This window comes from Lissotriton helveticus, chromosome 7 (genome assembly GCF_964261635.1).
Source record: "Lissotriton helveticus chromosome 7, aLisHel1.1, whole genome shotgun sequence".
Classification (NCBI taxonomy): Eukaryota; Metazoa; Chordata; class Amphibia; order Caudata; family Salamandridae; genus Lissotriton; species Lissotriton helveticus.
The window spans coordinates 471,880,945-471,897,663 of record NC_136068.1 but is presented as its reverse complement, the minus strand read 5'-3'; the positions used below and the strand labels follow the sequence as shown (position 1 = coordinate 471,897,663).

The 16,719-nt window shown below is 45.0% G+C and overlaps 1 protein-coding gene across 1 annotated transcript in view; it reads left to right on the top strand.

The window, feature by feature from the left end:
• The first annotated feature begins 230 nt into the window (after positions 1-230).
• Positions 231-16,719, top strand: part of LOC144768629 (zymogen granule membrane protein 16-like) — a 36,181-nt gene continuing 19,692 nt past the window's right edge. The window contains exons 1-2 of the mRNA XM_078652438.1: positions 231-387; positions 13,818-13,863. The gene's annotated coding sequence lies outside the window, so the exon portion shown is untranslated. The remainder of the gene's footprint in view (positions 388-13,817; positions 13,864-16,719) is intronic.

Sequence of the window (16,719 nt, the reverse complement as noted above, 5' to 3'; positions counted from 1 at the left end):
TCCCAGGTCAACCCCGCCCACTAAGAAATGCTGGCGTCTTATCTGCCCTCGGGGCCAGTACAGCGGCATCCTGGTGGCATTTATTGCCAGCATCCGCCTCTGGGATGAGCATCAGCGCCGCCAGGGTGGGAGCCACCCATCAGATTCGTCTTATCAGGCCCATATTTGCGTCTTATCACGCGGCGTGTCCCCTCCATCCGCCATAAATTCATGTTCGAATATCTTTATTTAGTTTACCCAGCAGGTGGGGCTCCCATCGTTTAGTGCGGGAGGAGCTCTCATAAGTGAGTATATAACACGCGGCCCCAGGAGCGGCTGCACTGTGACTCCCTCCCAGCAGGTCTGCGTGCATCTTTCTCAGCCCCTGCGCATCTCCATTCTCCACACGTAAGTATTTCCTTGTATAGCTCCTTCCCTCATCCCGCCGTTCTTCTATTTATTTTTTTTGCAATGCCCTTTCTGCTGCTTACTTTGGTTGTCTGCTAGGCCAGGATGCAACCTGTCATGATCTTGCAATCCTTAGGAATGTTGCCGTGCCTCCATCTCTCTCCTAAATCACCCCCCTTGACAGCCAGCAGTACTAACCAATAGCAGGCTTAGATGAACGCGCGGTGGGGCGGGAACTTGAAACTCCTCACGACAATTTCTGAAAGGCAGGAGTTTGCAAAAGAATGGTGTGACAAATTAAGGCTCATATACAATAACATTTTCTGTTGTGAATGCGCCACTTTTTTGGGCGCAGTCATAACCAGTGCTTTAAATGGAAAAAAAACAAGTGCAGGTACTCACCAAGTTAATCTGTGGGTTGGGGGCGGGCCAGGGGGTGTGGCTTGGGGGTTGGAGGTGGAGGCAAACAATTAATGGGATTTAGATTTCTTGGTGCATATAATAGAGACATTTCTGTTATCTTTAGAGTATGCTTGTTGCTCTTGCATGTGCAAAAGGATACCTTTGATTTTGTTCTTTGGAATGTCAATCAATCCCATTCTGCCCTTTTTATGGGTAGACACTTGCAACCTTTTTTCTATCTGAAATCTTCACAGTATCTCAGTCTTCTTAAATATCTTTATTCTGTACTTCTGCATTATTTCTTCACCTCCCATACAATGTGCTCATTTACACCCAACAAATGGGTTAATTCAGTCCCTCTCCTCACCTGTAAACACGCCAATTTCTGTTGGCAATATTTTATCAGCTGCTAACCTCCTTTGCACACTTACATATATAATCATAATTAAATTAGCAAATATGGAACTATTGCTCTGTGCACTATGCTGAGCAGCTAAGGATTGGAGGGGCAACGTTGGCAGGCATAATTAGAAGCTCACACTGCCTTCATCCTAAATCCAAAGCTATTACATCTTACCCCACCATGAATACTAATGCATGCCCTCAACCCACCCAGATTACAAATCCTCATTTGTAAGAATGGATATATTACACAACCTACTGATGCAGATGGACCTGGGGCCAAGAAGTAATTAGAGGCAACTCAGACATATCTCGAGACACCAAAAATCGTGGAAATGGGTGGGGACAGTCCCATAGGGAATTTACATAAGTAGGGAGTTTATAGTTTAAGAAACAATGCTTCAAAAAATGTGCATGTTACAGAGTGAGTATTTGTCAAAGATAGAAAACTCCCTGGACAACTTTTTGTTATAAGGCCCAGAGGTACCATTAATGCGCACCATACAAGAGATGCAGATGACATTGATACATTGTGGGGGAAAATTAGTTTTTGGGAGTGGGCACTTTATCATATGTGCCTCTCCTTGGCATCCCTCAGACACCTTAGGTCTGCTGTTCTAAAGAGAGTGGTGCCAAAGAACGCCTACACTTTATCCAAAGTATGCCAACCTCCCCACTGCACCGCATGGCACACCCCTGCAGAAGAATCTGCTGCACAGGTTGGTAAGACTAACAGTTCTCAATTCAGAGTTCACAAGTATATGTCAATACCCAGTAGTAACAAATAATTCACCATTTTAAGCAGTCTGGAATCTTCTAAAAAAAAGAATACAAATAAAATCAAACACAAACGTGTGTCTACAGAGCGGGGCAGACTTAAGGCATGGGCAAACTGGAGCCAGTCCCAGAGTGGCTTACTTCAGATGGATGCACTGAGCTGCCATATCAAGTTGATTTTTAAATCATTTTTGGAGATGCTGAAGTACTGTGCCACACATTGATTCCACAAACACACAGAACATGCCCACCACTGTGAGAATGCAAATCTGAGTTCAGTGTCCCCAATACCTTTCACCTTTTCTTACTAGTTTCAGCCTCAAGGCGGTGCTCTTTATTGTTCTTAATGTATGTTTAAGATTTACACCTTCCTGGGTGAGATACCTTTTCATCACTTTTTAGAATGTGGAGGAGGTCCAATAGATTCTAGATTTGTGCGCGCTATACCATGTTAAGCAAATAACTTAGGGGTTATCCTAAATCTGCCCAGAGTCCACACTCTCTGAGTTTTTCATAGGATTCAGCAAGTCAGCTCTCTTCTAAACCCACAGCATCTTATTTTTTTATCTTACTCCGTGGGCCTTTGACAAAGGAAGGACATTTCCATACGCTAAAACAAAAAATATTAATTTTATAACGCTTTCACTAAATTCTTTGCATGAAACATTATTGTATGAAATTCTTAATACTGATTTGAACTTGATATCTAGTCTATGGACCTTGGAAGGATTAACTGCTGAAACATATTCACTAAGATTAAAATGTGAGACCTGCACATCGCACACCGTTCTTAGCAGACTGCTGGCCTTTTTAAGTAAGGTGAGCGTCCTATTGCACCAGGTAGAATAGGAGCAGTCCCTTCACTTCACTATACCACGAAGAAAAAAAGTCACCTCATCTCACTGCACTAGGGAAAATCGGTGCCAGTCTCCTGATCTCGCCAGAAGGATTGGAGCCAACCCCAAATTTACTCTAATAGAAAGACAGGAGCAAGCCCCATGCAACAGAGCCACATGGCTGTTTTTGCTGCATTTTTAGATGATGGCCGGTAGAAATATTGGGAAAACCAGAGAAGCACAATAGTTTTTCCCTGCTAAGACATACATTTAAACCTGCAACTAAATGAAGAAATCTGTCAAAATGTCTTTGAGGGCTGTCTAAAATGTTTCAGAATAATTAACAAAACAAGCAGATAACTGTCAATTAATAAAACAGTCCTGACAATTTTACAATAATTGTTTTTCACTTCCAAGCTCTTGGCTGTTCCAGGCTAAGAAGACGTAAAGAGAAGCATTGCCAGTATTTTCTGACTAGAAAAGGTGGTGGCTATAATGCACTCCTGTACTCTTTCTTAAGTTTCTGAGGTTATCCCTTTTTCCCTTTATACCTGTGCCTCACTTCCAGTTGATGCAAAGAATGGCCCCTGCTATTGAGCGGCGGCCATCTGCAGAGAAAGTAAAGTAAAGTAAGTATACTTGTAAAGCGCACTGTTACTCCATCTCGGAGTGTCCTGGCGCTGTATACCGCTGGGGAACCCGTCCTGGCTTTCCCTGTGAGATGGTCCCTCCTGGGCACCTCCAAGGTGAAGCCAGGCATCCCTGGCACTGATGGGGCCGTTGTGGAGATTAAGCAAGCTATTGCCCAGAGTTGCTGAGTGGGACCCATGGTTAGCGTAGGCACCTCGGCGAGAATTATCGAGTCCGCGGACATTGACCCAAGACCCTGCCACGTCGGGAATTGAACCCTGGTCCCGGGCCAATCTCTGCTTCAGGGTCTGCTGCTTCTAACCAGTGAGCCACACTTTATGGCCTCCTCCACATCCAATTCAGTATTCCTCCTTGGGTCCTGACTAGGAATTTGCGGACCTCTCTTTTCTGACAACATGGCTGCTAACAGGTGCAGTTGGCAAAGAAGGAAGGGGTGACCATAGCAGACAGCTCCCTCTAGAGAGATTCTCTTAGTTTCTGCCAGCCTGCAGCGTCGAGGGCGACGCCAAGGACACATTTAAAGCAGAGGCTGCTCCTGCAAAATGGTCGCGGTAGCTAGGGGTGCAGATACATGCTCATGTGACCGTTTTGCTAAAAACCAGACAGGCACAAGTGAGTACCAATACTCTCCTCAGGCCTGCAGAAGTTCCGGTACTCACAAGGCAAAAAAATTAAAAGTGCCGGTACTCAGTACCAGTGGGCACCGACCCATTTAAAGCACTTGTCATAACGCAAAAAAGCTATTCAACATTACAAAGCCACACAAAGACCGATTTTTGGCCTCACCTTGCGTGGCTTTGTTAAAAAATAAAAACTTAAAGCAGCACCATGTAAGTTACACTGCGTTGAGTAGCAGTTCCATGTTTGGAGAATGTGGGCTGCCATGCATCCACCCATGTATGAAACACAAATCCAGATTTACTAAATGCAGTAAACCTGGGTGTGCGCCAAAATGGAGCCGCCTAACAAGAGAGGTGTAACAAGGAGAAATATCTAGATTTCTCATTGTTACTTCCTCTTTGATGTGTGTTGCATTCTGCAGCATGCAGAAAGAGGAATATGCCTCTAAGGATTGTTTTTTTGCAGGAAAGTAACCCCTTCTGCACAAAAACAATCCTGCCCCTAACGCAGGTGTCCTTGCACCATGGTTCCTGCGTTGGCGCCAGGCTGCCTGAAGTGCACCAGCACAAGGAGAGAGCTGAAGTGTGCCATGTGGCACCTTTCTGCTCTCCCGTTTCACGCTGTGCAGCACTGCAGTTTGCCTTGCTGTGTTGCATGAAAGGTAACTAAATCTGTCCCTAAGAGAATTGCGTGATAACCTGTGTGTATCGATCTGTCCAAATTACCACCACTGTAGTCCTGAAGGACCTTTTACATGTAGACATTGCCGCCATCAGTTTACGCTATACAAAGATACTTCCTCCATACAACAAATTATTAAACACCACCCTGTTGTAGTTCAGGGAGGAAATAACTTATTATGTAATGTACGGTCTTTGGCCAAACATTACATTGAAGTCTGGGATCTTATCTCTACTTATAGGCCAGACATGTGTTTTTTAACGGAGACATGGCTTAAACCCCACACTACTCCGGCCATTACGCTTGGCATACCGGGTGGCTACAAAATAGCAAGATTAGATAGACCCTTAAAAACCGGTGGGGGTATAGCTATTGTATTTAAGGACAGTATTTTAGTTTCTGTTCTTGATCAAATTTGTAAAATGGATTTTGAAATGCTGATTTTTAGGTTCGGCCCATCGGCCAAACACTGTAGGAAAGGTGCTCTGGTCTATCGCCCCCCTGGCCCTATGAAGAACATATCTAAACAGTTACTGGAAGCACTGGCTCCCCATGTATGTTCAGATAAAGATTGTCTGTTGGTTGGAGACTTCAACATCCATAGTGAAGAAACCAGCAATAGTGAGGTACAATCCTTTTTGGCCGATTTGTCCCTAATGGGACTAAAACAGTGTAATTCTGGCCCGACTCACCAAGCAGGACACACTTTAGACATGATTATATCTAATTTTTCTGGAATCGAATGTCAGCCTCCCTTGCCATGCCTTTGGACAGATCATTTTGTGCTCGAATTTTTTATGCCTGAAAGGGCTATTTGTTCCATTTCTACAGTGCAAATCCCATCTAAACGGAGGCAATGGCATAAAATTTCTAACACCAACTTTCAAAGGGAATATTGTCCCCCTTCTATTCAGCCCACAGATGATATAAACTCTGCTCTCACACAGTGGGATTCAGCCATTAAAACCACAGTACACCCAATTGCCCCGTTAAAAACTTTTAAACAACGTCTAGCGAGGAAACAAGAGGTCTGGTTCTCGGAAGAACTACGTAACCTCAAACAGAGGGCTCGAAAGATAGAAAAAACATGGAGGAAGTCCCATCTGGATGATGATAAAATCAATTATCAAAAGGCTTTGAGTGTATATCACAAAGCTATAAGATCTGCACGCAAGAACCATGTCACCACCCAGTTGGAGGCAGCTGGTAATGACCCCAAAGTTCTATATCAGATTGTTAACACTTTCTTAAAACCTTCAGCATGTGAGAGCACAGATATGGCGTCCCAGCATCTTTGTGACAGTATATCACACTTTTTCACTGAAAAAATTGATACCATTTATGACAGAATAAAGGCACACACCCCTTCTAGGACTGATCCAGGAAATATAGCCTTGGCGCCTACTACGCCTACCAATTTGCATTCTTTTATGGATTTCCCTGAAATTACCCTACAAGAGGTTCTGAAGTTGTCCATGGATATCAAAAGTGGGAGTCCGGCAGATCTTCTCCCAGCTAGACTCATGGGGCTTTTGGGGACAACCCTTGGCTCTGATATCCAGAAACTTGTAAATCTTTCACTTAACACTGCCAAAGTCCCTCTGGAATGGAAAATGGCCTTGGTCAGACCTATCCGGAAAAATACATCACTTCCTTGGACCAATATGTCCAATCTGAGACCTATTTCCTTGTTACCTTTTTTGGGGAAAATTATTGAGAAACATACAAACAAACATCTCTCAACTTACCTGGAGCATTCTAACAGCCTCGATCCATCACAGTCAGGTTTTAGGCCAAAATACAGCACTGAAACGGCCTTGCTGTCGATAACGGACGATCTACGTATGTACCAGGACAATGGTTTTTCAGTTGTCCTGGTGCTACTTGATTTATCGGCAGCGTTCGATACTATATCTCATAACATCTTGATCGAACGCCTGTCTGTGAGTGGAATCGGTGGTAGGGCACTGGACTGGATCAAAAGCTTCCTCTCGAACCGCACCCAACGTGTCACCATGGGTGATTTTAGATCTGAAGAGGTTAAAATCACCAAGGGGGTTCCACAAGGATCGTGCTTAAGTCCGACCCTATTTAACACCTACGTGGCCCCCTTGGCAGAAATAACTAGAGCTTTTGGTTTTAGCCCAGTGTCATACGCTGATGACACGCAGCTACTTTTTCCTTTTAAACATCTTACCCCTGAGATCATACAATCTTTCTCTGATGGGATGAAGGCAGTAGCGCGATGGATGTCCTGTAATTTTCTACAATGCAATGTTGGGAAAACAGAGGTGATGCTCTTTGGGAAAGCCAAAATCCAATGGTCTCCTGATTGGTGGCCTTCAGACCTAGGCCCAGTCCCTGAACCCAAATCTACAATTAAGAATTTGGGAGTACGGCTGGAACCTGAGCTGACCATGAAACAGAATGTTAATGTAACAGTGGGCTCTTGTTTCCACGTGATAGGTCTCCTCCGCAGGATATTTCCTTTTCTGCCTGACTCTTATAGAAGAACTTTAGTCCAGGCTTTGGTGATCAGCCGTCTAGATTACTGCAACGGTCTTTTAGCAGGAGCTAATGAAGAGGTTCTTGACCGTTTGCAGGTAATACAGTATACTGCGGCTAGATTGGTGCTTAATGCACCCCCAAGATCCCCATCTAAGCCTTTATTACGCAAACTCCATTGGCTACCCATACGTCTACGAGTCAAGTTTAAGACTTGTTGTATCATTCATAAAAGTCTCCATGATTTAGGACCTGAATATCTGTCTACTAAATTTGCTCCATATAACCCCATTCGTACCCTTAGATCCAGCCAACAGCTGTTGTTAAAAGTACCTAAAATTAACAAGACCAGACTTGGCGGCAGGGCCTTGTCGGTAGTGGGTCCCACATATTGGAATATGCTCCCTCTATCATTAAGGCAATGTTCTGATCACCTGCATTTCAGGAAAAATTTGAAAACGTTCCTGTTTAGTCTAATTAGCTAACTTAGCTTACTGCTCTCTAGAATCACAGTTTTTAATTCTACTGCTATTGTTACAGTTCCTTCAGATTAGAAGCCAGAAGCGCGGAGATACTCCTTCGGGAGTCGATTCATAGCGCTATACAAAAATGCAAATAAATAAATACATAAATAAATAACAAGATCCCTCACTGGTGCTAGACGTGCACAAAACAAATGATCTGGACTCCTATAAATTTAGGATAAAGTAGTGGCAGTAGAAAATGGATGGAATCACGGGGGTGTGGTCATGAGGAGCGGTGCCTGAGAGTCAACTTACACACCAAGGGGTAATTTACTAGAATGAGACGAAACACAACAATGCAAGTAAAGTTCTTGTGTTCCTTTGAGCCAAAGGGAAGTGAAAAATAGTGCCATATCTGTTAAGATTTGGTGTTGTCTTTCTCTTCCCCATTCTGGTGCACTTTAGGCTGCCAGGCGGCAATGCACACACCCTTGCACCATGGTTATGAACAAAAAGGGGAGTCTACCAGTGGAAAAACTATGCGTTAATACTTTTCAATTCGAATGTGTACAGTACAATGCAGCAATCAGGACAAGTGTGAAAAGTATAGAGAAAATAAAACATTTCTCCTCTTACGCCTACCATGAGGAGGTGTAATGTTCTAGCACATATCCCTGTCTGCAATTGCTAGTAGATAGGGATTTGTGTTCACCCATGGAATGTCTCCTGAATGCACAGTGGGTCACAGAGCAACTTTGCATTACTTTGGGCAACTTTCCAATGCAAATCTTGAGTTGCATTGGAAAGTAAATACCACCACAACACTTTGCACATGGTCTGCGTCACAAAAGGTAATGCAAACCGCACACAAAGTGTTAGTAAATCTGTGCCTTATTTTTTTTAAATACTTTACCAAGGAATTTGGCAAAAAAGACAATGTGACAGTAAATCTATTCTAGCTTAATGAATTAGTCATTAGTAGGCTGCGTTTTAAAATATTTTTAAATTAAGGTAGCTGCTGCAGGAACCTTTGGGTGCCCAGCAATTTCTTGTGTATAATAACTGTAAGATAACTGGTGATTAACCCCTTCCATGCTGCCGTCGGCCATTGGCCGACGGCTGCACTACCTCGCTGATGCTGCCGTCGGCCAATGGCCGACGCGGCCCCAGCCATTTTGCGGAAGTGCCGCACTTCCGCAAAATCGGCGGCACAGCTGAGGGGTTAATGCACTTGTTGGAGAAGTCTCTGCAGTCTAGTCCCGGGTTTGATTCAGCAAATAACTGCACATGGGCGTCCGCAGGGGGGGGGCAAGGAGGGGCTCTTGGCCCCCCCCTGGAGCTCCTCTCCTTGCTCCCCCTGCGCACGCCCATGTGCACAAATGCATCCCAGAGGGAGGCCTGACGCCGGGGCTCATCCTCAGGCAGGACATCATCCAACCATCCGCCTTAATTTTAGGCATTGCAGGGAACAGAGCTGTTCCCTGCAAAAGGCCTCAGCTCCCTGATGGGGCCACCTCGCACTCCCCTGTGCACAAGAGCAGCCCCACCCCGCCCATTACCATTCTGTCTGCGGCTGATTGCCACATACAAAATGACAATGAGTCAGTCCCGGCTGGCACAGCATGGGGTGGCCTCCTAGAGCCTCAGTCCAGGGCAGGGCATTCTGTCACATAGAAGTGCAAAAACACCCATGCTGCTGCTAGATGGGAATCCATTTAATGGAAGGAAGGCAGTGAAATAAGTTAAAAGGAAAGAAATATAGTTCTAGTATAGCAGCCATGGTTGCTGCTTTTTTATTTTATGCAACTAACCATAGACAAAGCCAATAGTTCTGGCTTGTTGTAGGTGTAACGTTACTTGTTCCAAGTGTAACGTTACTTGTTGTATTATATCTGGATGCAATGACAGAAGCAACAAAAATACCAGTCGGGCGGCACATTATATTAAGCACAAATGTTTAGCTTATGTGTTTTAAGCCACGCATTTTATTACATCAAACACCCTTTTGGAGAGACCCCCCTAGTTTTTTCATCCCACTTAACGCTCTGGAAACAACACCATGTCAGTTGCCCCACGTCAAGGCACTGTGCATCATGCATGACTCATGCCTTCCACTTTTTCAGATTGCCTATGTGCGGGGGCATAGTGAACCCTGCTCCACCCCACCCCTTGCTTTAGGAACTACAGCAAGGGTGGAGTTCTTGATAGGTCTCATAATTAATGTGAAAAGGTGAGTGAGTAAGTAAGTGAAGGGATGGGTGGATGGATGGCTGGATAGATGAGTGAAATGATGGATGGATGGATGAGTGAAAGGGTGGATGACGGGCGAGTGAATGGGTGGATGGATGAGTTAAATGATTGATGAATTGATAAGTGAAAGGGTGGATTGATGAATTGATAAGTGAAAGGGTGAATGGATGGACGGATGAGTGAAAGGGTGGATGTAAGGCTGGATGAGTGAGTGAAAGGGCGGGTAAATGGACACAAGGATGGCTTCAATGAGGGAAGGAATGAAAGGGTGGATGAATGAGTGAAAGGATGGATGAATGATAGGTTCAATGGATGAATTCATGAGTGGATGAGTAGATGGATGGGTGGGTGGATGGATGGATGGATGGCTAAGTGAAAGGGGAATTGAAAGAGGAAGGGGGATGGGTAAATGGATGACTGAACAGGTGGATGGCTGAATGGATGAGTTAATGGATGAATGGGTGGAAGAGTGTATGGATGAGTGTATGGAGGGATAGGGTGAAAGGGTAGATGGATGGATGATGGGTGAGTAAAAGGGTGGATTGAGGGATATATACGTGAAATGATGGATGGAAGGAAACGTGATGGATAGGTTTGTAAATGGATGAATATGGACATTGTTGGGCACACAGATGGAAGGACAGAATGAATGGTGAAAGACTGAATGATGGATGAAAGTATAATTACACATTGTAAGCTCCATTATCTTAAGCAACATTTCCTATACAGTGACTTTCCCATTTATATGAGTGATTGTCTGTTTATAATATGTGTGTGTTGTAATGCACTCCAAAACTCTGCCCCACATACTTGGGATGAGTAGCACTATAGAAGAAATTAAATACACGAGAGAGGGTCTATGTGAAGATGAGGGGTGCCATTGGAGGGTGGTATCAAGGCCAAAGTGGCTGGACTGGGCATCAGGTGTTTTCTCTGGGAGCTGGAAAGGTGGGGGCGGTTTTGTTACCACAAAAAGACCTGCACATTTGCTTAAAACTGCGTGTATACAGACAAACCATGAAGTGCACAATTGTCTCAACCTAATATAAACTTATTTTAACTTGTACTTTAGTGGTTGTCTATTTACTTACTTACATCAGAGAAGGTTGCGCAATAGTATATGTCTGTAAAACTTATCTTTTGTCCTGAATTTTTGCCCACTGTCCTGAATTTTTGTCCCGAATTTTGACCCTTTGCCTGAATTTTTACACTCACTGTCCTGAATTTGCACCCATGCTAGTTGGCTTGTAAATCTGCCTCGTAGCGTTCAGCTTTTGGCATGCCAGTGGGGTAATTTTAGGGTTCAGGGTGGGTATGGGTTTTTGGGTGCCTGGGTAAATGTTAGGGTTCAGGGTGGATATGGGTTTTGGGGTGGCAGTGATAATTTTAGGGTTCAAGGTGGGTATGAGTTTTGGGGTGCCAGGGGTAATTTTAGGGTTCAGTGTGGGTATGGGTTTTTGGGTGCCAGGGGAAATGTTAGGGTTCAGGGTGGATATGGGTTTTGGGGTGCCAGGGGTAATTTTAGGGTTCAGGGTGGGTATGGGTTTTGAGTTGCAAGGGGGGACATTTTAGGGTTCAGGGCGGGTATGAGTTTTTGGGTACGGGTTATCAAACAGGTCCACCTCAGACTGAGTCACTGAAAATACCCCTCACACACCAAAAGGGCCCTTGGTGTCATGCTTCATCATCGGGGTCTTCCCGCCCCGCTGCGGGACAGGGCGTGCCACGACAAGCGACTACGCTGGAGCACCTTGCTTTTGTGGGTGCTATGTGAGTGTATTGGAGTGAGTGTCAGTAGGGTCAGGGGTGATATAGAGAGTGATGTTAAATCAATACCTGGCCTTGTGGTAGAAACATTTTTAATAGTCACAGGCTGGTAAGGTTAAAAAGAGTGAATCAGAGAGATAAAGCTAGTTACTGGGCTTACTCTCCTGTGCGGGTCAACATGTTTCGGGGCGATATGCCCCTTCGTCAGGACCGGGGTCAGATCCCCCTGTCACTCACTAATGTTTTGCCACAAGGTAGTGTATGTACAAGGGTGTGTGAAAAAACTATCAATGTGTGGCGATATACAATTTATATCAACAGTTTTCTAGCTCTATCAGAATTCCTGATGTAATAAGCTGAGAAATGGTGGAGTCAGTGCTCCATGAGCCAGAACTGGACAAGGGGTAGTTAGAGGGTCCAATCAACCCAGTGCAGGCTTTGCATCCTCCCTCGTCCGTGGCTTCCGCAGCGGGGCGGAAGACCCTGATGATGAATGTGTGGGTATACTTGTAAAGCGCACTATCACCTGAAAGGTATCTTGGCGCTGTATACCGCTATGGAAACCTTCCTGGCTTTCCCTGTGAGATGTCCCCTTACTGGGCACCTCCAAGGTGAGGCCAGGCATCCTAGCACTTTCGGGGCCATTGTGGAGATTAAGCAAGCTATTGCCCAGAGTTGCAGAGTGGGACCCATGATTAGAGTAGGCACCTAGGCGAGAATTATCGAGTCCGTGGAAATTGACATGAAGCATGACACCAAGGGCCCTTTTGGTGTGTGAGGGGTATTTTAACACATACTGTGTATTCCAAAAACACCTGGACACACAGTGACTCAGTCTGAGGTGGACCTTTTTGATAACCCGTACTTACAGGAGAGGAGGATGCGCCCACCTAGGTGCCGCTGAGCACCACCTCTTCACTTCCCCCTTTCGATACTATTCATGAGTTTTTGGGTGCCAGGGGGACAATTTTGGGGTCAGGGCATGTATGGGTTTTGGGGTGCCAAGGGGCTAATTTTAGGGATCAGGGAATGTATGAGTTTTAAGGGGCCAGGGGGGAAATATTAGGGTTCAGAAGTTGCCATTTTAGCCCCGCCCCTTTTGATTAACATTAGCCATGCCCTTTTGTTTGCCAGGTTAGCCCCCCCCCCCTGGAAAAATGTCTGCGGATGCCCTTTAACACTGGTGGCGCCCGGGCAACAATCTCTGTTGTTGCACCCCAATTATTTCCATCCCTACAGAATTCTTGACTGCCACCCTCCAACTATGCCCCTTTATCTCTTTATAGCCTCACTCTCACATTTAATTTCTTTTATAGCTCTACTCTAGAGTGTCCAAGTGCTTTACATCACACACACATATTATAGGTAGACAATGCCTATTACAAGTGTGTAAATCAATCTAAAGGAAATGCCACATAAGATAATAACACCTACAAGGTGTAGGACTCATATATCCCCCACACTGGTAGGTATTTTACATTAGGTGTGTGTTGTCTGGAGAAACACAGTCAGGATTTGAAATGTAACACAGTAGTTTGGGGTAGTCTTCACTAAAACAAATGAATTACTACCCCAAATGTACCCTTTTTAGAAATCTTAAAATGATGAAAGATTGTTAAGCCTGTAAGGTATTTTAAAATGCAGCCCATCCACCCTACCACCAGCATGGCGTGCAGTGCCACCTAAAAGCAAGCACTGCACGAAGGGTTAATGTACCTGTTGCAAAGCATAATGCAAACATGCAGGAAACAGATTTGTATTTTATGTAGCCAAATCAGTGGGTTCTTGCTTTTGCTGCATTGATCTTTGCATTACCTGCAGTTCATAAGTTATAATCCTTTTTCAATAGCTGAGTGACTTATGAATTGACATCAAGAAACTGCATGCATACTACATGGCATAATTGTAGAACCGTCCTGGTCTTTTCCTCAATCTTTCATTATTCTACAGGTTGCTAAAAATGGTCTCTTTGGACAATGATAGGGACGTATTAGTATCTGCTGCCTAAATGATTGTTGGTGTAAATACTCCTGTAGACAGATATATTTGACATTTTGACATTCTTACATTGCAGGCACTAGAAAACTCAAAAACCGTCTCCAATTTGAAGTTTGGTACAGGTACGTGTGACATCACAGGCTGAGTGTATTTGTTTTCTTAATGACATTGGCATCAAGATTTTAGGCTCCAGCTAGCTCTATGCCAGGTCAAGATCTGAACAAAAAGAGTTCAGATGGCCCTTTAAGTAAGGTATTTGTGTTGGGCCCAGATGGCACTGAAAAATTATGCCCCACTCACCCCTTGCAGGTTGCTGCTCTGAATTTAAAGTGCACTTAGTGCAGACCCCTATGTGTCCCAGTGTTGGCAATTTGCACCTGGCTAAAATGAAAATGTTTAATTGGTTCTGGACCGGATCCCTAATAGCTTCCGGATCAGGGACCCCGATCCGTTCAATCAATCAATCAATCAATCAATCAATCATTTGTAAAGCGCACTACATGCCAGCGAGGTTCTCAAGGCGCTGGGGAGGGCTACTAATGGAACAGCCAGGTCTTGAGTATCCTCCTGAAGGTCAGCAGGTCTTGGGTCTGTCGTAGGCTCAGTGGGAGGGTGTGTCTTGGCGGCGAGGTGGGAGAAGGATCTCCTACTGGTGGTTGTTCTTCAGATGCGCGGGACAGTGGCGAGTGAGAGGTCAGCGGAGCGTAGCTGGAGGTTGGGGATGTAGAAGGAGAGCTCTCTGTTGAGGTAGGCTGGGCCAGTCTTGTGGAGTGCCTTGTGTGCGTGGGTGAGGAGCTTGAAGGATATCCTCTTGTTGACGGGGAGCCAGTGCAGGTTTCTCGGGTGGGGGGTTATGTGGCCGTGGCGTGGTACGTCGAGGATCAGTCATGCCGAGGTGTTTTGGGTGCGTTGTAGTCGTTTGATGAGCTTGGTTGGGGCTCCCGCGTAGAGGGCATTTCTGTAGTCGAGTCCGCTGCTGACGAGGGCCTGGGTGACTGTCTTTCTTGTAACTGTTGGGATCCATCTGTAGATCTTGCAGAGCATGCTGAAGGTTTTGAAGCAGGAGGAGGAGATGGCGTTGACTTGCTTGGTCTTTGAGAGCGTTGAGTCGAGGACGATTCCCAGGTTGCGTGCGTGGTCGGTGGGTGTCGGGGCTGCCCCCAGTGCCGTCGGCCACCAGGAGTCGTCCCAGGCTGAAGGGTTGGAGCCGAGGATGAGGACCTCCGTCTTGTCCGAGTTCAGCTGGTCTTCATCCAGTCGGAGATGGCCTTCATTCCTTTGTGGAGGTTGGCGTTGGCTGTGATGGGGTCCTTGGTGAGGGAGAGGATCAACTGAGTGTGGTTGGCATAGGAGATTATGTTGAGGATCCGTGCCCCTCATTTCCAGCACTGACCCTCACCATGATGTGAGATGAATGAAAGCCAAGTTGAAATGGTGAGAGAATGGAGTGGAGATCAGTCTAGCATTACATTGTATTTATTAAAATATTTGTATAGCACTGACTCCTCTAATGTGGGGTACGGGAGTGCCTATTGGTGTGGATAGGTGGCTACACTGTAGGTCTGTGTGGTTGGAAGGGTATTGTTTTTACGTTGAGCCTACCTGGGAAGTGTTTTTATGCATGAGTGATGATCACCAAGGTGCGATTATTGTGTTAGGGGATGCAGTGCTTAGTGGTGTGATGGATGTAGAAGTGTGAGAGGCAGACCTGCCTTTTCATAGTTTGTGTTATGCTGACAGCTCTGATTAACTCTGCAGGTCCCTTTATTGTGTAGATGGTTTATCCTTTACATTCTCAATCCAATTTCCTATTCTAGTTGTGGCAGGAGCCTGTCTACTGGGCGGTTTTATATATTTGGAGTAGGGATAAGAGTAGATAAAGAGTGAGGAGGGCATCAGAGATCGAGCCTGATAGACTGTGGGACAGTGCTCCATCCTCTGATTGCCATTATAGGATGTCATATTAAGAGATTTTCCAAAAAATGCCACATTATCGCTTTCCTTTTCATCATTTTAGGATATCAGTGCTCAGAGTACATGACTGTTTGGGACCTGCAAGGTGGACTATGTCAGATTCCTCTGGTAACCAGAAATGTGTGCAAATCTTTTAGGTCTTGGCAGTCCTCTCTGGTTAGTACTGAGTGGTTATTGAAGCTGACTAGTATAGCCTTTCTCTTTGTCCCCCAGTAGCCAGCAGGGCCTATAGGTCCTTTCATCCATTATATATATGCCTGTCTGCTGATGATGAGGGATCAGCTAATGAGCTGGTGAATGATATTATACAGAGACATGGATTATATCAAATTACTAAGAGGAAATTCCTAAAGACTAGAAATACTGCCCTCCATCTTGTGTTCAGAGGTAGGAGATAGGGTAGACATCATTTAGCATGTCTGCGAAGTATGGGGGAGCTACAAAAAGAGTCCTAAATGTAATTAGGCAGATTGTGGGTCTTCAGCAGATACTTTTAGTATTAATTAGAGAGGCATACCTGGGTTGCGTCCCTGGGCCAGCGGGTGATGTAATTATCTTGGGAATAATGATGTTTTCACCTCTCTTCCGAACTTTTAATGGATGCTTATAATTTTAGCTAGCATTGAGCACCAGAGCTTGGCAGCTTGAACCAAGAAAGCAGTTTCTCCTAAGGATTTCTTATTGTAAGGAGCTATGATGATCTGTGCTGCTAGCCTGGAGCACAAAGCTGTATTCTGCTTGTATTGTCTAAATGTAATTTCTAATGTGAAGGAATAGTGGTGCTTCTCATTGGGAGACTCTGTAGACAGGGCAAAGATCATTAATCTTCTAGCTACAGGTAGCAAGGGAAGTGTTTTCAGAACAGGCGTCATGTTTTCTTTGTGGTCAAGGCAGAGGAGGAGTCTTGAAGCAGCATTTTGGAATTGTTAAACGTTGCAAATAATGAAATGAGGGACGGAAAGATATTGGCTATTGACATAGTTGAGTTTCAGGATTACAAGAGT